We start from the raw sequence: 24,595 nt of genomic DNA, 5'->3' as shown, positions 1-24,595 counted from the left end.
ATGGCTATGAAAGGGGAATGATTGGCAAGACTCTCTTCATCAAAAAGTCAAATTCTGAAATTATCCTTGTGTAAATCTATGTTGATGACATCATCTTTGGTGCTACACAAGATAGTTTGAGTGAAGAATTTGTGGCTGCTATGAAAGGTGAGTTTGGAATGTCTATGATGGGAGAATTGTATTTCTTTCTTGGATTGCAGGTTAAGCAAACAAAGGATGGAATCTTTCTATGCCAATCAAAGTATTTTAAAGAGATTCTCAAGAAATTTGAAATGGAGAGTTGCAAGGAAGCAAGCACATCTATGCCCTCAAGCGGCTACATGGACGCTGATGCTACTAGAAAAGCGGTAGATCAAACAAAATACAAAGGTTTGATTGTCTCTTTGCTCTATCTAACAACAAGTAGACCGAACATAATGTTTGCGAAATGTCTTTGTGCAAGATATCAAGCAAATCCAAAGGAATCCCACTTCAAAGCTGCAAAGAGAATTCTGAAATATCTCAAAGGAACATCAACTGTTGGGTTATGGTATCCTTCTCACTCTCCCATTCATTTAATTGGCTATTCAGATTCTGATTTTGCAGGATGCAAGCTAGATAGGAAAAGCACAAGTGGCACTTGCCACCTTCTTGGTTCAAGTCTCTTCTCATGGCATAGCAAAAAGCAAGCTTGTGTGGCTCTCTCTACTGCAGAGGCTGAGTACATAGCTGCTGGAAGCTGTTGTGCACAAATCCTATGGCTTAAACAACAACTTGCAGACTTTGGATTGCAAATCAACAAGGTCCCTTTGATGTGTGACAATACAAGTGCTATCAATCTTACCAAAAATCAGATTCAACACTCAAGAACTAAGCATATTGAGATACGCCATTATTTCATCAAGGATCATGTGAGCAATGGGGACTGTGAAGTGAAGTTTATTGAGACAAAATTGCAACTAGCAGATATCTTCACAAAACCACTACCAAAAGAGAGGTTCTTCTTTTTGCGAAATGAGTTAGTTATCCTTGACCTTCAAAATCTTTCCTAAATCTGTTTTATACCTGTTATAGTCTATTTGTGAAGACAAATAGGGGGAGAATTGATTGATTCTTGTGTATCTTTCTCTAAAATTGTTTAAAACTGCTGAAATCTCTGATATCACAACTGTTCCTGCTTCTGCTGATAGAAACAACCGATTGTTTCGTGTAAACAACCGATTGTTTGTCTGTGAAATTGTTTTAAATTTGTGAAAAACTAGCCTGCTGCTGTAGGAGACACTAGATTGTATATATGCTGTTTTTACAGGAACTGCTTCAGATTCAATCAAATCCAACACAAGCAACCAGGGATTTGTCTTCATCAAATAGGGGGAGATTATTGAATCAAGTGTGTTCAAGGTTGAAGAATCCAAACCCTTTAAGTTTAATGGAAGACTGGATGTGCTTGTTGTTGCTGAGGTGTATTAGAATAGGATCTGGGGTAGATTATTTGTGTTAATCCACTCTAGATTGAATCTAAAGCTTAAGAATTCTCAAACCTTTTTAATTGAAAGTTTTTTTCAAACTAAGTGAAAAACAACCTGTTGTTTTGTTGAAACAACCGATTGTTTTATACTTAGGTGTTTTGAGAAAGGTTGAAAACTGTTTTTGATGGTTGACTTGCTGTCAAACCAAAACAACCGATTGATTCGAGCATTCAATCGATTGTTTGTTTTAGGACCATAACAGAAAACTGCTTTGTGCTTTGACTGAGCTTTAAATGATTTTATAACTGAATACGCTCCAGTTTTAAATGCTTTGACCAGTCTTTGAAAGCAACAAATAGTTTGTTAAGTTTTTGTAACAAACAACTAAGATTAAATCATAGAAAAACATATTTGAGTTTTTCACTGATTTTGCTTTTGAAGAGTTGAAGATTGCTTTGAGATTGCTTTGATCAAGAGAGAGTGGAATAGGATTTTCATCTTGTATTGATTTCAGATCATTCTGTAACAAGTGTAATCCTTCTGTACTTTGTGTAAACTCTGTTGTGTAAGGCTGAGAAGTGTTGTGTGTTCTTAAGGTTGTCAAGATCAACATTCTTGGTGGTGTATGTGCTGAGCCAAAGGAAGTGTGTGTCTTGAGGGGATCAAGGTTACTTCTTTGGTGGTGTTTGTAAGTAATCTAGGTTTGATTGCTTAGTGGATTCCCCCAGTGGTTTCTGGGAAGACTGGATTTAACTCTTGGTTTAAGAGTGAACCAGTATAATCTGTGTGTGCAATCTCTCTATCCCTTGAACTCTTTAATTTCAGTTTATATTGTTAACTAGTATAAACAACCGATTGTTTCTGCGAAAAAATCGATTGTTTTTCTGATGCTGTGCTAAATTGCTTTGTGTTTTTGACAAACTGAATTTTGAATCAATTTTTCTCAAAGGAATTTCATTCTAGACTAAATAGTTTGCGAAAACCCTCTTTAAACCATTCATCCCCCTCTAGTTTAAAGCCATACATTCTAACATGGTCAAGGACCAAAAGACTTGAAGTTCTTCCTATTAGTATTCTTAACATTGATCCCAAGCCCAAACTGAGGCCCAAGCCCAACACATGATTTCATCATCCATCATGCCTCAGAAGATTACTAAGAGCAAGGGTACAAGCATTAATAGATGAGTATCAATTGGTGACTCTTTTTGTAATTTCTTTAGAGAAGATTTAAATAAAACATAAAAGGGAGGTGTGGATAGGAGTTTAGGGCTTATGAGAAGAAGTAGCAAAGTCACACATTCCATGTGAAGTCACACCTTCCATGTGACTAGTATTGGGCGGTAATTTCAAATGAGTTTCATTTGAATTTCCCACCTATTTTCTTTGTGAAAACCGAACCTATGGCACTATAAATAGGGATGCTTGGTTCATGTAAAGATACATTGAAATTGAAGTAAAGTTACTATACTCAAATTGAGTGAGAATTTGTCAGACTTGTTCTCCTTTCCTAGTCTTATCTTGTGAGTCTTTGGGAGCTCTCAAGTGACGACATCCTTCACTCATCTTGGAGTCTATTCACCTTCCAAGTGGAGTGTACCTCTTCCCTTGCTTCAACCACATAAGTTCTTCCTATCATTCATCTTCTAATTCCATTTTCCATTCTATTGAATGCCTAAATATAATGTGTTGTTTTGTTCTTCATTCCAATCGGTTTATATGTCTTCCTTGTTCATTCTAATCGGTTAAAATGTGTTGTTTGCTGTTTTAATTGGTTAATTTGTTCTTGTTCTTGTCTTCATGATTCCGCTCCATGTTTAACACTCATTCATCACCTATACTTGTGTTTTTCCTTTGATCTTTGGAAATGAACATTAACTTCTACTTAACACTTGTTAAGTTAATGTCCAGTGAGAATTTTCCTTAGATTTATCACCTTAATTGCTTAAGAATCTTGATCCTAATTCTAAAAAGTGTCACCTAATGAATCAACCTAAAATCAACTCACATCATGTGGTATCATGAGCTATGGTTTTGTTCATTTTTTTGAGTTGATTTGACACTTTTAATTCAAGCAATTTACATTCAAGTACCTTTACATTCTTGTTCTTTAAACTCAAGTACCTTTACTTTCTTGTCATTACATTCTTGTTTTTAATTTTCCAGCACCTTTAATTCAGTGCAGATTTTTTTTTTAGCCTTGTTATATTCATTTCATTTTTCGTTTTGAATATGTTCCTTGTTGTGCCTTTTCTTTGATCTTGTTTTTTACTTTGTGTCATATGTTCTTAATGTTCTAGGTGTTCTTACTTTGATTCTTCTTGCTTACTTTTAATTGTGAACTTTTCATTTCAATTAGAAACTTGTTTTAGTAAAAGTTGATGTTAAGTTCCAAACATATGATTGCAAGTGTTCAATTATCCTGAATCTACCAAAATTTTTTGTGGAAAATTGAATGTTCTTGACACTTTGCATGATGCAATTTGGATATAAAAAAAAAAAGAGCCAAAACAGCAAGCTATTTTCCTAATTTAAAAACAGTAAGCAATTTCAAAACAGCAAGGTATTGTTGTTTCAAATAAAAAAACAGCAAATAATTTTTTTCAAAAGGCATCTTACTTATCACTTGGTTTAGAATTTCATTTTTCACATCTTTGGATTCAACTTGATTGACAAATTGCTTTCTACTTTGTGCAATTTTGTATCATTTTGCTTTAGTAATTTTCTAGTTCAAAAAGTTTCATAGTTAAAAGTTTAGTAAGGATTCTTTGGGTTTTCTTTTGTACTTTTCTTGATTGTCTTCTATTCAAAGTTTTGTCATATCTCTTTTCTAACTTTGGTTTAGCCTTTCTTCACTACAAGAAAATGATTAAATGGTAACTAATTTAGAAACAAAAATAAAATAAAATTATAGTAACTAATTTAGATACCATTTTATAAACTAAAAATTATTGGTTACTAAAGTGGTATCTATTATTAATAAAAGTTATAATATAATTAGATACTATATTTTTAGTAGCTAAAAATAAAAAAAATAAATTTTTTTTATAGAAACCATTTTTTTAGTCTCTTGCTAAAATGTAAATGGAAACATTTTTTTAGTCACTTTTAATCTATTTTAGAAACTAATTTTTGGTCTCTAAAAATAATAAAATTAGAAACTAATTTTTTAGTTTCTAATAATCATATAATTAGATACTTAAATTTTTAGTCACTATTATTTAAATTTAGATACTAATTTTGGACTAATTAAATTTTATAAAATTAATTATTAATTATTAATTTATAAAATATTTTAAATTAATATGAATAAATTTACTAATTTATTAATTTTAGTATAATATTAAAATAATTAATATCAATTTAAATATTACATTTAAAATAATATTTTAATATTTTAATTTTATTTAAATATAAAATTAATTAATTTTTTTTAAAATTTGAGAAAATAGGCTGAGGGTTTGAATTTCAAACTTTTTCTTTCTCTTTAAGATTTTCGGTTCATCTCTCACTCTCACAGTAACACACTTTGCAATCGAAACTATACTCTGTGACGGCAACGCGCGATGCAACGTTCTCTTGAGAATTTTTTGTTTTAGGTACAAATCATAAGTTTATGCTTGAGCAAAAGAAGGCTTGAATCATGTGCTTTTGTTATTCTGTTTTGTATCTGTGCAATTGAGGTTTGTATAAGGGTTGAGACAACCCTAAAGTGTCTCTTTTTATTCATTAATTCATTGTTGATAAAAAAAACGTGCGATGTAACGTGCAATGGCAACACGCAACGACAACACACCCTGTGACGGTAACACGCTCTACGAAAATGGCGCTTCTCTGCTCTGAAGGAGGCTCTACTCTCGTTCTATTGTAAGTTTCAATTCATGCTCTATTCTCGCTATGCATTTTATAATTTTAAGGAGATATCAGATTTGATTTTGAATATTTTATTTTAATGTTTTTTCATTACAATGAACATATTCTTTATAGATTTTAGGAACCTGACTAAACTTTGTTTTATTGTAGCAAAGTAGGATGTTTTTCCTTATGTCAAACTAGCGGGCACACAGGCGCTCTCGCACCTGTGTATCCGCATTTCTTTTTATATAATTAAATATAAAATTTAATCAAATTAAATAATATATTATTATTTGTGTTAATTTTTTATTACTTATATTTATTTTTATTTTTAATTAAATATGTTTAAAATAAGATAAATAAAAGAGATGAAATATGAAGAAAATTAGCAATATAGAATTTCAGAATCTCAACATTAGGGTTTTTGAAGCATTGAGGAGACGAAAGACCTAGTGAAGTGGCGGTGATGAAATATTGAGGAGACGGAAGAACAACAATGCAGTTTCATAATCTCAAAATTAGGATTTTGGAGACATTAACATGTTTTTATATTTTTCTCTCTCACAGTTCTCTTATATATCACTCTTTCAGAATCTCAAAATTAAGATTTTGGAGGATTTTGGAGACATATGTTTTTATATTATTTCTCTTTCACAGTTTTTTTATATATCACTCTTTTGCCTAAAAAAGAGTAACTGTCCATAAATCCACATCCCTCTCTCTCCACTCTTCCCTAATAAAAGACACAAATCTCTCCACTTTCCTGCTAGTTAAGTGAGAACAAATAAAATAAAATTTTAAAATTAAAAATATGCTTATTTAATAAAGAAGAATATTAGTTTAAAACAGAAAAGTAACCAATCTCTCCACTCTCCTGCCAGGTGATAACAAAAAATAAAATTAACGTACCAATCTCTCCATTAAGTGAGAATAAATAAAATATTTTACTTCCAAATGATACTAAAAAAAATGGATCTTTAACAATAAAAGATTTTCATCTATGACATCAAAATATATTAATTTTTCAAAATAATATTAATTATTTATTTTAAAACATTAATAATCAACACCCTTTTTAACACTACCTTAATAATCAGCACCCTTAACAATAAAAGATTTTCATCTATGACATCAAAATATATTAATTTTTCAAAATAATATTAATTATTTATTTTAAAACATTAATAATCAACACCCTTTTTAACACTACCTTAATAATCAGCACCCTTTTTCTATAAAATCCCAAACTAACAGCGAATAAAAAAAAATAAAAAAAAACAAATAATAAACTTGTATCTATTGATTTTATTTTATTTTGTTAAATTATTTTTGTTTAAAAAAAATTAAAATCTACTAACCGTTTCTGTTATTACATAACAATTAAATATATACATTTTTATATTACAGAAATATTGAACAAAAACAATTTAAAAAATGAATGATCCCATTAGAACTCAAATCAACTCAAAGATAATGGTATTTTTAAAAAAGGTTGGTATAGTTACAGAAAAGGAGAGAGACGTAAATAATAAATTATTATAAAAGAACGAAAAAAAAGATAAAAAGGAAAGAGGAGAGAGAGACTAAATAATAAATTATTATAGAAGAATCAACAGAAAGAAAAAAAGGTAGAAAAGGAAAAGAAGAGAGAGACGTAAATAATAAATTATTATAAAAGAACAGTATTATAGAAGAACGAACCCAAAATAAAGATAGAAAGGGAAGAGGAGACAAAGATGTAAATAATAAATTATTATAAAAGAACGAACCGAAACAAAAAAAAATAGAAAGGGGAGTTGTTATGGCATTAGTAAGCGGCAGTAGCGTGCATCGATAGGAGAGGAGTAGCGTGCACCAATGATCGAGTCACGGAGTTGCGCCTGTCTCCCTTTCAATTAGGTGTCTGACTCAGTGATGGTACCTATGAATTGCATATGTTAAGCCTTCTTTCCAATAACTCCATCGGAACCATTCTTCATCTTCGTCACTCTCCGTTAAGAGGAAACATACTAACAAAAAGAAGGAACATATAGAAGAACACTTCTCTTTCTTTCGCCTTCTTCTTATTCTCCAAAAGTAAAAGTAATAATTTCTTCTGAGAAGGTTGGGTGTTAGTGACTTAAAATAAGGAGTTAAAGGGGGAGCACTATTAAAGGACTTAAAATAAGGAGTTAACAATTAAAGGGGAATCGTGGAGGTTAACCCAAGAAGTGGGGAGTTAAAATATTTATGAAAGAAGTTAAAAAGAAGATGTTACATTTCAAAATTGTTGCCACTACTTTGGCCACTACTCACGTTTCCTAATATTTGTTTCTCTCTCATAATTTTAAAATACATCATATCTTTAAATTCAAAACCGATAATCTATTTCAAATATTTTTAAAAAGTAGAAAATGACGCAATAACCAAAATAATGAAATAAAACCAAATATTAATCTAAGGATAAAATAGGAAAAAATTTGAGAGCAATTAAAGAGGGAATCCCCTTTATATATATGTATAGATTTAACAATTATATTTCAGTGTGGAGTTTCAACATTTGATCTTCAATCCCATAGACTCTTTGAATGGTTCTCCTACACATTTTTTAATTATTACCATTTCAGAAATACAAGACTTGGCAATTCTTTTTAATCTTCTCATCCAGTGATTGCGTAAATACTTAACTAACTATCTCAACTATCAACTGATAATTATTTTAATTTATGTATAGATTCCTTATAAGATAATAGTGTTAGTGTTTTTGGAATAGAGTATTCCCTGTGTGGTATAAAATCCAAATCAATCCATTAATTCATTCACAAAATTCTTCATCACTTAAATTTATGCATCTTGAACACATTAATAAGATATATTTGTATGAAATTGGCTTTATAATCTTGCACACACTTTTTGATTCTATAAACAATACATATGATGTTTCTATTCGAATCTTTGACGCCACATAATGAGTATCTTCTAGCATTATTTAATTCACGAGATCGAATGTGGTCTAGTTCCAAACCTATAAGACTATTACATATAATATTGAATGAAGACCCTTGAAGTAAAAAAATTAGAGAGTAAGTACTTTGTTTGTTTCCTCTGAGTTTTTGTTTGGTGGTAAATCTCTATGCTCACGGTACTATTTTCCTATGAATCAATATATTTAACTAGCCCTTAAGCAACTTAAGTTATTCACAACCCAACCATTTTAAGACAATCATGTATATATTTTATCCTGTTCCTTGTTATTAAAAAGAATTAATTTTATTAAATTCCAATCATAATATTATCTTTGTATTTTTTAAGTTTTAAAACAGGCGATGCAATTAAGCATGAATCCACATGTTTCAATAAATAATTTGTTGTACTTCAATATGCATGCCCTTCAATGATTAGTTTTTCTAAATTCTGTTTTTGGTGGTCAATTGGTTTTGATGTATCACTGTTACTGTTCTACACCTCCCTTTAAGTTTCCCATAAGCTTTTTGAGAAAATTTCCCTAGATACATCTATGTTGTCTTGTTCTGGCAAATTATAAGCGAGGCAGTTTTCTGTCAACCATTGCTGCTATGAGCTTTGTTTTGTTTGAGAACTACCTTAATGATAGACATCAGAGAATTAGTACAAGTTTGTCCTTAGTATTATTATTTTTTTCGACATTAGTAAAGCTAGTAAAAAGCACTTGTGTTTGTCCTCGTTGTTCTATCGGTCCATATAGTTTATAAGCGAATAAATGTATATACACACTTATATTATTATTACTAGCAGGCACACAGGCGTGAGAGCGCCTGTGTATCCGCATTTTTTATTTTTTTTATTTTTATATAATGAAATACAAAATTTAAACAAATTAAATAATATATTATTATTTGTGTTAATTTTTTATTACTTATATTTATATTTATTTTTAATTAAATATGTTTAAAACAATTATAAATCAAATGTAATATTATTGAAGAACTTAATATTTTAAGAATGTGATTCTTAACTAAAGAAATTGAAGTTATTAATTTAATTATAAAAGAAACGAAACATCTCTATATAAAAAAAATAAAATAAAATGTATACATTAGAGAAATAGGAAAAGCAAAATAAGATAAATAAAAGAGATGAAATAAATTAGCAATACACAATTTTAGAATCTCAACATTAGGGTTTTTGAAGCATTAAGGAGACGGAAGACCTGGTGAAGTGGCGGTGATGAAATGTGAAGAAGAACAACAATAGAGTTTCAGAATCTCAAAATTAGGATTTTGGAGACATTAACATGTTTTTATATTATTTCTCTCTCACAGTTTTCTTATATATCACTCTTTCAGAATCTCAAAATTAAGATTTTGGAGGATTTTGGAGACATTAAGATGTTTTTATATTATTTCTCTCTCACAGTTTTCTTATATATCACTCTTTTGCCTAAAAAAGTAACCGTCCATAAATCCACATTTCACCCCTCTCTCTCCACTCTTCCCTAATAAAAGGCACCAATCTCTCCACTTTCCTGCCAGTTAAGTGAGAACACATAAAATAAAATTTTAAAATTAAAAATATGCTTATTTAATAAAGAAGAATATCAGTTTAAAACAGAAAAGTAACTAATATGATTCCAATAGCAAGATATAGATGATTCTTTGACATTTTATGGAATCAACTTGAGTTGGAGAATGAAGAGGCACTTTTATAGAAATGGATCAATGTTCTATGTTTCAAGAACTCACCAAAACTTGCGCCAAACACCAAAACTCACATGGAAGTTCCATTTCTTGTCAATTGAACCGATTAAAAGATGGAGGAAAGCAAATGAACCGATTAAATTGCTAAAGAAATGAAAGGAACCGATTGAAAAGCTTCACAAATGAAAAGCACCAAACAAAAGCAAGGAAGGAAGAAGATGAACTGATTGAAACATGAAACTAAGCAAGAACACCGAATAGAAAGCAAGAAAGGAACCTAATACATGTTTAGGAATTCAAATAGGCACGGAAATGGAATGAGAAGATGGAGAAGAAAGAAGACTTATGTGGTTGTAGTTCTTGGTTGATGAACACGCCACTTGGAGAGTGAAAGCTCCAAGATAAGTGTGAAATGCCGCCACTTGAGGGAACCAAGGCTCTGTAGATGAGACTAGGAAGAGGAGAAGACAAGTTCTCACTACACTCAATCACCAATTTGGGAGAGTTTTGATACTACAAATTCCAATTCTCAATTATGAAGGACCCAAGCCCTCCTTTTATAGGAGTAAGGGCCGGTCATGAGCTACAAAGCTTGTACCTTAACCTACCCAAGAGTCTCCTAAGCTAACGCCTATAGTGACTTATGAAGAGTCACCTTCTAGAAAATTCTAAACTAAAGCCTAAGGTTGCTTTACAAAAGAGGTATCTAATGTTTTCCTCTAAGCACCTTCCTAAAAACTATTCAATATTTATTTACAAATTAATACAAAAGAAACTATAAAGAGAGATATTTAATTGAAGCCCATTCTTGAAAGCTTGTAGACTTCTTTGGCTTTAGGCTTGATCCTCTCTTTATTTTATGTCTTCTTTTAATTTTGAGAAGACTAGAAGGAAGAACTTTAAATGTGTGGATGAATGACTTCTTCCTCCATTGGTAAAAGTCTCTCTTATCTTTTCTTCATCATACTCCTCGAGTTGGAGAGAATTCGACCACGAATTCTGAATCCCTGCATATAACAAAGTCAGTTTATTTTTACAATTAAAAGTGGAAGAAAAAGGCAAACATGACTTAGCTTTAGTAAATAGTGGGAGTTCAGAAAATGAGGTTCTATAAGCAAACCAAGTTGGAAAAATTTGTTTGGGAATGATGATATGTTTTGGAAAAAGACCTCTTAAATGGTGAAACCCATTAGGAGGTATGAAAAAATCATCCCTAACATTTTTTAACCAAGTTGGTGTTGAAATAGGAACCTTGGGTAATGAAAAAGATAAAGAAGAAAAAAACCTTGGAGGTTCCATGTGAGGCGTAGGACGAGTCAACATGATGGATTTAGTGGATAAAGTGGTGTGACTCGGTTTAGTACTTACTTCTTTTTCTTTCTCATTTTCTCTTTTAGTTTTCATTTTTATTTGGTCCTAATGAACCTCTTTGGGAGAGAGAGGTTTTAAGATAACCTTGCGCCCTTGGAAGGAAAAAGACATTGTATTTGATAGGCCATCATGTAAAACATGTCTATCAAATTGCCAAGGCCTTCCTAAAAGAAGATGAGTTGCTTCCATGGGTACAACATCACATAAAACCTCATCTTTATACTTTCCTATTGCAAAGTTAATGAGGACTTGTTTGTTCACCATTATTTCACCTTCATTACTTAACCATTGCAACTTATAAGGCTTGGTATGAGAGATAGTGGGTAAGGCTAACTTCTCCACAACTCTTGTACTAGCCACATTAGTGCAACTACCCCCATCAATAATCAAGGAACATAACTTGTTGTTGATAAGACAGCGGGTGTGAAAAATATTTTCCCTTTGAGTATCATTCAAAGATTTTGGAATTGTGCCCAACATACGCCTTATCATTAATAAGTCACCTCCACAAGGACTTTCACTCTCAATCTCACTTAATGGCTTAGAAGGTGAAGAATGCCTAGATGAATTGGAATCATGCTCACTCATCACAATGCCATTATGCACAAACATATTCCTCTTAGAAGGACAATTAGCCGCAATGTGACCATAACCCATACACTTAAATCACTTCTTACTAGATGATTTAATGGGTGATATATGACTAGAAGTAGAAGGCTTAGACTCTTTAGGCGTGAAAGAAGAATCCTTAGAAGGAAGGTTTGAAAAAGACTTCTTATTTTTCCAAGAGTTGTTGTAGTAACCATCATTGGGAGAGTTTTTAAAAGCATTTTTCTTAGCAATTTGGGTTTCAACCTTCATTGCAAGATGAACCAAAGATCCCAAAGATGAATACTCTTGAAGTTCAACAACATCTTGAATATCCCTTCTTAGGCCACTTACAAACCTAGCTATCATAGCTTCCTCACTTTCTTTCAAATTAATTTTAAGTAAAAGCGTTTCTAACTCCTTAAAATAAGCATCCACACTTAGCGTGCCTTGTTGAAACCTTTGGAGCTTCAACATGAGGTCTTTCCTAAAGTGTGGTGGCACAAATCTAAGGCGCATGCGTTCCTTTAAAGTGTCCCAAGAGTCCACGTGAGAACCCTTGTTATAGATAATGTCCTTTACAACACTATGTCACCATTTCATGGCATAATCAATGAATTCTAAGGAGGCCATCTTAACCTTTTGGTCTTCTTTGACCTCATAGACATAAAAAATTTGTTCACATTTAGCCTCCCAATCTAGATAAACATTAGGATCACTATCCCCATTAAAGGTAGGAATTTTCATAAAAGGAATGTGAGACTTGGGGTCTTGGTGATGTCTTTGGTCACGGTGATGGTTTCTTTCATTGGAATGATGATGATGCCTCCTTCTTCTAGTATCCTCTTCACGACCATGATCATTGGAAGAACCTCTAGATGAAGGTCTATGAGAATGATGTTCTTCATTGATAGAATGAGAGGACCTAGGTTGCTTCATTTCAAGTCTTTGTAATCTTTCCTCCAACTTTCTTATAGCTTCATCTTTGAGATTAATGGTTCGGTTTGCTTGTTTTAATTCAATAAGAACAGAAGCTTTGCTAGGAGAATGCTGTTTGGAAGAATCACTGCTGGAATATGAAGCCATTTATAAAAGAAAAACAGCAAACAAAATAGCACACAAATGTTAAGAAACAATGTTAGCAAACACAAAATTTAGAACAAATGCCGAAGTGAAGTGTCACTTAAAACACTCCAAAGAAAGAATACTCCCCTTTAACAATCTGAACTTGAGGCCTTCAGTAACCTCAAATGAAAGATGTCAAAGCAAGAGCACACAATCTCAAAGCTAATCACCACAAAACCAAAGAAACAATAAAAGACAAACAAGAAAAGGTATAAACAAGAAAAGGCTATAACAAAAGGAATACAAGATGTATGACAAACTCAAAGAGTAATGGAGAAAAGACAAGAAAGAAAATAAGGTACTCAATGAAAAAGAAGACACACAAAAGAGACCTAAAGAAAAGCACTAGATTAGATGAAGAAAACAAAAACAGAACTACTGGAAAATTTATTTTTTATGCAAACTGTGCGAAATGTTTACTGATTTATCTGGAATGATATAAAGCGAACTGGATTATGAAATTGTAACCACAGAAATTTCAAGATCTTAGCTCAACAATGGCACTGGAATTACTCAAAAACAGTAAGCCATTTAATTGTGATAAATTTTCTAAAATCACTGCCAGATTACCGTATTTTTTTTCGGCAGAATTGCACACTTTTTGTATTTTATTTATCATTTTTTTGGTACTTTGAATTTTTAAGTACTTCTTTTTTCTACTCTTTTATAACACCTTGAAGAACACAAATATAGAATTTCAGAAATTTCCAGTAAGTAAATCAATTGAAATAAGGCAAAACAGTCAGCACATTTGCAGAAAACAGAGGAATCCTAACAGGAATGAAAAACAGAATTAAGAACTAGCAAAAACATAATAGAAATGATGTATAAGAACTTGTATAGATCTAAAATACAAGTATGAACTCAAAACTAAAAGGAAAATGCATAAAAGGAACAAGAAACAAACTCAGAAAATTGCATTACACAAAAGCAAGAAACAAAAATTACAATAAAAGGAACACAAGGAATTGATAACATGCTTGGAAAAACATGACTATGACAAAACTTGTATGGATTCAAAAATTAAAATGACACAAACACAATGTAATATCAAAAGGAAAACAGCAAGAAAACTAAAAAGTATCCTAAAAACAGAAATGAAACAACAAGAATTGAAAGTTCTTGAATTAAAAGTGCAAATCAACTCAAAACACAAACAAGAAGAAACCTAAACTCATGATACCACATGATATGATTCGAATAGCAAGATATAGATGATTATTTGACATTTTATGGAATCAACTTGAGTTGAAGAATGAAGAGGCACTTTTATAGAAATGGATCAATGTTCTATGTTTCAAGAACTCACCAAAACTTGCGCCAAACACCAAAACTCACATGGAAGTTCCATTTCTTGTCAATTGAACCGATTAAAAGATGAAGGAAAGCAAATGAACCGATTAAATTGCTAAAGAAATGAAAGGAACCGATTGAAAAGCTTCACAAATGAAAAGCAGCGAACAAAAGCAAGGAAGGAAGAAGATGAACCGATTGAAACATGAAACTAAGCAAGAACACCGAATAGAAAGCAAGAAAGGAACCTAATACATGTTTAGGAATTCAAATAGGCACGGAAATGGAATGAGAAGATGGAGAAGAAAGAAGACTTATGTGGTTGTAGTTCTTGGTTGATGAACACGCCACTTGGAGAGTGAAAGCTCCAAGATAAGTGTGAATTGGCGCCACTTGAGAGAACCAAGGCTCTCAAGATGAGACTAGGAAGAGGAGAAGACAAGTTCTCACTACACTCAATCAACAATTTGGGAGAGTTTTGATACTACAAATTCCAATTCTCAATTATGAAGGACCCAATCCCTCCTTTTATAGGAGTAAGGGCCAGTCATGAGCTACAAAGCTTGTACCCTAAGCTACCCAAGAGTCTCCTAAGCTAACGCCTATAGTGACTTATGAAGAATCACCTTCTAGAAAATTCTAAACTAAAGCCTAAGGTTGCTTTACAAAAGAGGTATCTAATGTTTTCCTCTAAGCACCTTCCTAAAAACTATTCTATATTTATTTACAAATTAATACAAAAGAAACTATAAAGAGAGATATTTAATTGAAGCCCATTCTTGAAAGCTTGTAAACTTCTTTGGCTTTAGGCTTGATCCTCTCTTTATTTTATGTCTTCTTTTAATTTTGAGAAGACTAGAAGGAAGAACTTTAAATGTGTGGATGAATGACCTCTTCCTCCATTGGTAAAAGCCTATCTTATCTGTTCTTCATCAGTAACCAATCTCTCCACTATCCTACCAGTTAGTTATTTTTATATTTTTATACAACAATTAAATATACACATTTTTATATTACAGAAATATTGAACAAAAATAATTTAAAAAATGAATGATCCCATTAGAACTCAGATCAACTCAAAGATAATAGTATTTTTAAAAAAGGTTGGTATAGTTAGTGGAGAGGAGAGAGACGTAAATAATAAATTATTATAAAAGAACGAACAAAAAGAGATAAAAAAAGGGAAGAGGAGAGAGAGACGTAAATAATAAATTATTATAGAAGAACCAATAGAAAGAAAACAAGATAGAAAGGGAAGAGAAGAGAGAGAGCACCTTTCAACATAAAAATATAAAAATAACTACAAATATTCATTATTTAAAATAAATTACTAATCTTAATCAATTCAAGAAAGCCATTACAAAAGGGTTACCTCCATATGGTCTATATGGTACCCCAAGGACTATATCCTACAAATGAGGCAGAGTTCTTCTCGGATTTGATCAATTGCTTCAATAAACTAAATTCAAACATAGCAAGACAACCACCAATTCATTATATGAACATTTGGAATGTTGTTGCGTTGGGCTGCACACAGAAAACAATTATTGGTGTGATCAGATATCCAACTTCAAGTCCCATTACCCTTGTTACAATCTCCATATCAGGTTTTGTGTTTTCTTTAGCAACAATACTTGCATCACTAAAATCATGTCCCACAAACCACATCTTGAAGGAAGCACTTTTCACCTCTCCTGTTCATGTAGGCCATTCTTCATGAAGCAACCAAGGTTGAATATATCAGGAAAATTCAAAACAAACCTCTCACAAATACAAAGATAAAACTGTTATGACATATACGAATCCCTAACTGCAAGTATTTTTTTGGGTTTGCAAACAATGTCTTAAAATCTCACCACACCAAAAATAGAAAACAAATAAAAGCTATAATTAAATAAAAAAAACTATAATTCATGGATTTATTTATGCAGAAGCAAGCACACACGTACCTGAGTCGAGTTCAATAAGCCTTAGCAAGTCCAGCCTGCACAGGTCATGATGTATTAATTCAAGCATAAACACACGAACTGTAATAAAAAGTTTCATTTGTCTTCATCTTGACTTTGGAGTAAAATTAATTGAGAAATTGAAGGCAAAACCTTGTTAATCGCAATGCAAAACGAACTTGCAACGAAGCATAATGTGACTGAGAAAGATGATGAAATCTTCGCGTGAGTTGGGGTGCTTGGATTGGTCCCTCTTTTTCTCAGACTCCCCCTCACGGTTTTCTTTTGGCTTGAAAAAAAATCAAGTTTAAAGGACTAATCGCATGAAACCACATCGACTTCTCGATCTTGTTCTCCACTTTCTCTGGAAAATCAAAAGCAACATCCACAGAGAGACGAAACAACATCAACAGAGAGAAAATGAGAGTTTACATTAGATTTCGTTGATTGAAGGAATAAAAAGGTAAGAAATGAGGAAATGAAAAATCTATTTGAATCAAATTGAAAACTGTTGTGTAAATCAAATGATAAATTGTTCTGTATCAAATTGAGAACTACTCTCGCTGATTCAAATTGTTTCGTAAATAAAATGAAAAACCGTTCTGCTGATTCAAAAAGAAAAAAAAAACAAATAGAAAATTAAATTCAAAACTGTCTACAAAATAATAAAAAACGGTTATTTAGGAGAATTCTCTTTATATTTAACTGTTCTTTTAAAAAAATTATATATAAAAAACAGTTACAAAATAATAAAAATAAGAATAAAATAGAAATAAAATAAAATATTAATATATAAAATATTAATAAAATGTAATTGATTTTGAAAATAAATCAAACCGCTCATCCACCTCTCTTTTAATTCATAATTGTTCCTCCACATCTCTTTCAATTCAAAACCACTCTTCCACCTCTCTTTCAATTCAAAACCGCCCCCACTACATATACCAAATATTGTAGAAAAAAATAAGAAATGACACAATGACCATAATACAATAATAAAATTAAATATTAATATAAGGATAAAATGGAAAAAAAATGAAGATCAGTTAAGAGGGGAATCCCCTTTATATATAGGTATAGATTATTATTATTATTATTATTATTATTATTATTATTATTATTATTATTATGAGCCATGTTACTAATAAGCTAATCAGTTTAAAGAAATGTTCTCTATATTTGTAGACTCAATTTTTTTCTTTTAGTCCAAGGCACACTTGTTGTGGGGCTGCAAGTTTTCTTCAAGTGAAAAAAGGTTAGACATATTTTATTTTAGTCATTGTATGTTCATAGTTTAGGGAATATTTTATTGTTCTTAAATAAATTAAACAATGACATATTATAAGACTTTATTTTATAGTTGAATGATGCATTCTGTTATACGACAGATTGTGGATATTCGTCAAAATCGAAGTAGGATGTATGATAGATTTATGTATGATAGAAGTGGATATAAAAATGCATTTTTAAAAGGAATAGATGAATTTGTGTCCTATGCATGTAAAGAAACAAATTTGTCAAATGGAAAAATAAGGTGTCCTTGTTCTAAGTGCAAAAATCTAAAGTTCTTCTATTTTGAAGAAGTTAAAGTTCCTCTTTATAAGAAAGGATTCATTTCTGAATTGGTATTGGACATGTCATGGAGAAAGTGACCCAAACATATGTATAAATACTAGTCCTGAGATTTTCAGTACACAGGAAGGACACCTCAATAGATTTGAGAGCATGGTTTATGATGTTGCTGGTCTAGAGTATGAAATAGATCATGATCAAGAAATGGATGACTGTCCTGTATGGATAAGACTCCAAAAATAGAAGCCCAAAAGTTTTATGAGCTATTAGATGCAACCCAAAATCCATTATGGCCCGGATGTAATAATCACACTGAATTATCTTTTGCTGTTAGATTTTTGACAATTAAATAAGAAGGGAACATGTCTCAAAGATCTTGTGATCAAACATTTGCCCTTATGAAAGAGACACATCCTATTGGTAATCTTATTCCTAAAGATTTCTATAGGACCAAAAAACCAGTCTCAAAACTTGGTTTAACTGCAAAAAAATAAATTGATTGTTGTGTTGATGGTTGTATGTTATTTTACACTGATGAAGAAATGAAGTTAAAAGAATGTATATTTTGTCACAAACCACGTTTTCAGATATGAGGTGTTGGTAGAGATAAATACAAAGAAGTTCTTGTTAAAAGAATGCATTATTTACCTCTCATTCCTAGGCTTAAGAGATTATATGCCTCCATGAGTTCTGCTCCACACATGAGGTGGCATCATGAAAATAGACGAGAACATGGGGTGTTGTGTCATCCATCCGATGGTGAAGCTTGGAAACATTTTGATAAAATGTATCCTGAATTTGCATCTGAACCAAGAAATGTAAGGTTAGCTTTATGTTCTGATGGTTTTTCACCTTTTAATAATTCGACTCCACTTTATTCTTGTTGGCTGGTAATTATCACTCCTTACAATCTTCCTCCAGAATTATGCATGACTACTCCTTTTATGTTTTTGACATTAATTATCCCTGGGCCACATAGTCCAAAAGGTAAAATTGATGTGTATTTGCAACCATTGATTGATGAGTTAAAACAATTATGGAATGGAGTGTTGACATATGATATTTCAAGAAAACAAAATTTTATGATGAAAGCTACATTAATGTGGACTATTAATGATTTTCCTGCATATGGAATGTTGTCGGGTTGGAGTACATCAGAGAGATTAGCATGTTCATACTGTATGAACCAATCAAAGGCTTTTAGATTGAAAAGAGGTGGGAAAATTTCTTGGTATGATTCTCATCGTCAATTTTTGCCTATGGACCATTCATTTAGAAGAAATAAGGATGCATTTTATAAAAATCGAATTGAAAAGTCGCAAGCTCTAAAAATTTTGACTGGGAATGAATTGTGGGAACAAGTTTGTTTTTTCCCAAAAACAACTGAAATTAGTCCTTGTATTTGTGATGAACATGGTGGGTCTCAAATTGGAAAAAACAAAGCATCTTTTAGGAGTTGCCTTATTGGAAAACCAATTTGATAAGACATAATCTTGATGTAATGCATGTAGAGAAAAATGTGTTTGATAATGTCTTCAACATAGTGATGGATATAAAAAGGGTTTAATTACCTTTTTCGTCCCTATATTTATAGCCAATAGTCAATTTGGTACAGTGGTTTTTAAAAAATTCAATTTGGTCCCTAAGTTTTTTAAAATGTATTCAAAATGGTCCTTTCTGTTAAATATCACCAAACGACGTTAAGTGGTGCTTATGTGGCAAACACGTGTAAGTTACGTGGATTGTGCTTACATTACTTTGGTGAATACTGAATTAGGGTTTAGGTGATTCAAATTGGGGATTTCAAATTTCTGATTTAGGGTTTCTGATACGAGGATTGTTCCCCTGGTTGGATTCTGTGGTGCGCTTCCCTGCTTCGATTCCATTCGGAGGTGTGCTCCCCTCATTCGATTCTGTGGTGCGATCGTGAGTTATGATGGTGAGCTGCGTTCCCATGGTCGATTTGGAGGAGCGATTATGTCTTGCTTGGCCACAATAGAAAGTCTTGCATTGAAAAGCCATCTGAACAAGGTCCAAGTGCAAAACAACCATCTCACCCAAGGCCATCTCAGCAAGCTCCAAGTCAAGCAGCTACAAGTGCACCAGGGCCACCTCAGGAAGCTCCAAGGGCATCAGGGCCATCTCAGGAAGCTCCAAGTCAGGCAGCTACAACTGCAACATTTTCAAGACCCAACACGAGGCTTAAGTTACAGTCCATCAGAGGCCGATTTTGGAAGCCATGAATGCTTTTGGAACTCACTCATTTCTAAACATATGTATTTTGAAAAACAATTATTATAGGACCAAACTGTGGTAGCTCTTATGGATTCATTAGTGAAGAAAATCTGTTTGTGCTTTATCTTCTAATGTATTACATATCTTTTGTATTACTTTTACATACTTTACCTTTATATTATTATAACATCACAATTTTCCTTCATTTATTTAGTCTTTTATGAGATTGGCCTCTGCTTGCTCTGAATTTTCTTGATGTTCTCCAAATCAGAGTTCTTAATTGTTCATGATACTAATCTGTTTGATTCTTAATTTCAATTGTATAATACCTTGCAATCTCAAGCCCTTGGATAAAAAACTTATATAGCGGTTGCACATTTTTAAATGTTGTTTAAATTTTTCTGAGAATATCACTGCTTATCTTTTCTATAAATATCTTCTAAACAGCCAACGTATTTGATGTACCCTCACATCACTTTTGTGAAATCTTCAATCAGGTTTCATTTACATATAATAAACTTGAGTTTACAATGCAGCCTTGGCCCTGGGAATTGCAAATCAGTTAACCAACATAGTTTCAATTATGAAGTTTACTTCGCTCACTGCAACCATTGTGGAATTGTCCATTAGACCATTATGAGATGCATATCACCTTATTCAGACACAGGATAGCTGAACTTTATTGTCTCATAAAAAAGTAAAAACTTAAGATGTATACTAGATGCAGTATTTAACATTAATGTTCAAGCTAAGCAAGTCTAACCCATGTTAGTTTATTCTGATACTGATTTCAAGAATGAATCTGCATCTTAATTTGGTTACACCATTCTTATTTTCCACAATGCCAACTTATTCAACCCCAAAATTATGCAGCACCACAAAACAAGAAAACAGTACATAACTTTTATGCCAACCACTTGCTAAAATTCATTTTTCATTGATACAGATCTCAGGATACATATTACATACTAGATATAATCAACTCAACACACTAATACATATTACATTAATTCTTTCAATCATAATCCCAACCAAAACATACATTCAGACGTCACTCAAGGGAATTTTAAGAAAATAATCAACATAGTAAGGTTTATTACAACAACAACACACAACCCTACTAACAACATCTTTATTCACTTTCTTGACATCTTCAAACGCTTTTCCAAGCTACAAATCTTGTTTCTTTGTCTAGCAATAGTTCCATCTTTGTCATCCCCAATGTCTTCAATGCACTTGCACCATCTAAAAAAATTGCATCCCATGCTTACGCCACTCCTACTCTGTATTAGACAAAACCATAAGCAAAAAATCAATACCAATGCATTTTTTTTTTCATAAGCCATAGTTTAATACATCTCACCTTATACTTTGGACACCCCCAAAATTGCCTCCCACAATTTTTGACCGTTGTTGCGGTTCTCAAAACCGAAAATTCCCCACAATCGCAAATGGGAGCAACAAAAGTCATCCTACTCCCACCACCATGGCTAGAATTCGATCGTTGTTGTTGCACATCCATTCGGTTACAGCTACATGATGATACAGATGCAGATTTATATGCACACATTTCAACCATAAACGGAACTACACCCATAAAGGAATCACAAACCAGAAGATCGCACCTCCGAATTCACTCGCACCACAGAATCGAATGAGGGGAGCACACCTCCGAATGGAATCGAAGCAGGGAAGCACACCACAGAATCCAACCAGGGGAGCAATCTTCGTATTAGAAACCCTAAATCAGAAATTCGAAATCCCCAATTTGAATAACCTAAACCCTAATTCAGTATTTACACGTGTCTGCCACATAAGCACCACTTAACACCGTTTGGTGATATTTAACAAAAAGGACCATTTTGAATACATTTTAAAAAACTTAGGGACCAAATTGAATATTTTAAAAACCACTGTACCAAATTGACTATTGGCTATAAATATAGGGACGAAAAAGGTAATTAAACCTATAAAAAATAAGACCAAAGATAATCTTAAGGCGAGAATGGACTTGAAGGAGTATTGTAAGCGAAGAGAACTAGAACTACAAGTTCAACCTAGTGGAAAAGTCTTAAAGCCTAAAGCAAAGTTTGTTTTGTCCAATGAACAAAAAAATATTGTTTACAAATGGATTAGTGAGTTGAAAATACCAGATGAGTATGCCTCATATTTGCGTAGATGTGTAAATCTAAATCAGAGGAATTTGTTTGGAATGAAAAGTCATGATTGCCATGTGTTAATGGAGATGTTATTACCTATTGCTTTTCGTGCACTTCCCCATCAGGTGTGGAATCCTATAGCTGATTTAAGTAAGTTTTTTAAGGATTTGTGCTCAACAATTTTGAGAGTGGATGATTTGTTATTAATGAAAAAAACATCATCATTATGACATGTAAGTTGAAACAAATATTTCCTCCTGGATTTTTCAATTCCATGGAGCATCTGCCTATTCATCTACTGTATGAAGCTAGAGTGGGAGGTCCTGTTCAATACCACTGGATGTATCCATTTGAGAGGTAATTGTTTACTTCATTTAATGTACACAACTTTATATGTTAGTTTTGAGTTTAATAGTTAACATTATGATTTTGCATAGGTACTTAAATAGGTTGAAACGAATGGTTAAAAACAAATCCCATGTATAGGGATCTATTTGTGAGGCATACTTAAGCTTTGAGACTTCTCATTTTTGTTCATATTATTTTGAGTCACATGTTCAATCAATGCGAACTAAAGTTGGTCGAAATGATTTTGGAGGTCAAAATGACATGAGCCAAAAAACTTTATCAGTTTTCAATCATGTTGGTCATCCAGTAGGAACTTGTAAAAGTCAATATTTGAATGAGAAATAATTAGCTACTTTGCATTTGCATGTCCTGCTTAATTGTGAGGAAGTTCAACCATATATTAAGTAAGTATTTTAATTTTATATCTCATTTATTTATTTTGTTAATAGTTTTAATGTATATAAGAATGTATACAATGACAGTCACCTTGTGCAATATTTGGAAGCATTTATTCCAAATATAAGTAGAATTGATATTGATGGGAGAATTGCATATGAATTTCCATTTTGGTTTTGAACATGTGTAAGTGTTATACACTCTTCTTCTGAATAGTTTTATTAATTATGAAAAATAATGATTTTGGGATTGCTATTTATAGGTTCATTATAGAAATAACTTAGTACAAAATCAACATTTGCATCACTTGGCATGGGCCCCCAAAAAAATGGTTCATACTTGGCTCATATACTTTGTCAATGGTTTCAAGTATCACAAGAAAGAATGGAGTATTGGTAAGAAAACAATCAAATGTGGAGTTTGTGTGAAGGATGATAATGAAAAATACTATTATGGTATTATAAAAAAGATTATGCAAGTAGAATACCCATGAAAACCAACCAAACAATTAGTGGTATTTAACTGTGAGTGATTTGATGATATTCAAATTTTGATCCTTTCATATTTGCAACAAATGCAATTCAAGTATATTATGTACCTTATCCAGAAAAAATAAAAGAAAAGGTTGATTGGTGGGTGGTTATTAAAACCAAACCAAGATGTACAGTTGATGATCGATATACATTAGAGGTTGCTTATTAAGAGTCAACAACTAACGTTAATATCACAACAAATGAGGAGCTACTTGGTCATTTGGTGGATGAAGACGAGTATGAGGAAATAAATGAAGTAGACATGAGAGTTGTTGAGAACTCAAAAGAAAGTAAGCAAATAGAATAGGAAGAAAAGGAAGAAGAGGAAGAAGAATTTTTTTTTGAAAGTGAATTTGAGTATGATTCTGAAGATGATGAAATGTTACATCAATATAGACTTCATGATTACTTTAATGGTAATAGTGATGATAGTGATGAGCAAATCACTTTTTTTATGATAGTGTAAAGGTGAGGTTTCATTTGTATTTGTGTTTTCTTTTTTCTATTTTTTTATTATGTTTTATTGATTTCAACAAATTTCTAATTTGTTTTATTGTTATTGCGGATGTCAAACAAAAATCATGGTAAAGTAGTTACTTTTTGTGAACATTCGACCAAACAACGTTCAAGACGTCCTTCACAAATTACTTGTGTTTCTCGACCAATTGCTTTCCCGTCCATTGATTCATCATTCAGAACATATAAGTTTGCAACTCAAACCTTTGGCACAAGGAGCATTTAATTCAAGTTCAAAATCAAATTTTGATCAATCATCCAAAACATCTCAGTTTGCAGCTAATTCAACATCAAATGAAACTAATTCAACACCAAATGAAACTAATTCTACATCAAATGAAACTTTGTTGCATCAAATTCACATGGAAATTATGTAAAGTAAGTTTTAAACCTTGATGGGCAAGGGTATGTATATCAATGTTATCATTACTCTTAGGACAACCAAATTAATAATAAATTGTGGAATTGATGGAAGAGGCCCCCAGCACCAATCCATTGAAAGGGCACCAAAATGTCAAATTGAGGCAACCACTAGAGTTATGGTCAAAGAGGGGTCAA

The 24,595-nt window shown here is 32.1% G+C and overlaps 1 pseudogene; it reads left to right on the top strand.

Moving 5' to 3' along the window:
• Positions 1 to 272: 272 nt before the first annotated feature.
• On the top strand, positions 273 to 23,000 carry LOC150029600 (uncharacterized; annotated as a pseudogene).
• The last annotated feature ends 1,595 nt before the right edge of the window (positions 23,001 to 24,595 follow it).

Source organism: Phaseolus vulgaris, chromosome 1 (genome assembly GCF_051622355.1).
Source record: "Phaseolus vulgaris cultivar YP4 chromosome 1, ASM5162235v1, whole genome shotgun sequence".
NCBI lineage: Eukaryota > Viridiplantae > Streptophyta > Magnoliopsida > Fabales > Fabaceae > Phaseolus > Phaseolus vulgaris.
This window is presented reverse-complemented; position numbering and strand designations above follow the sequence as displayed.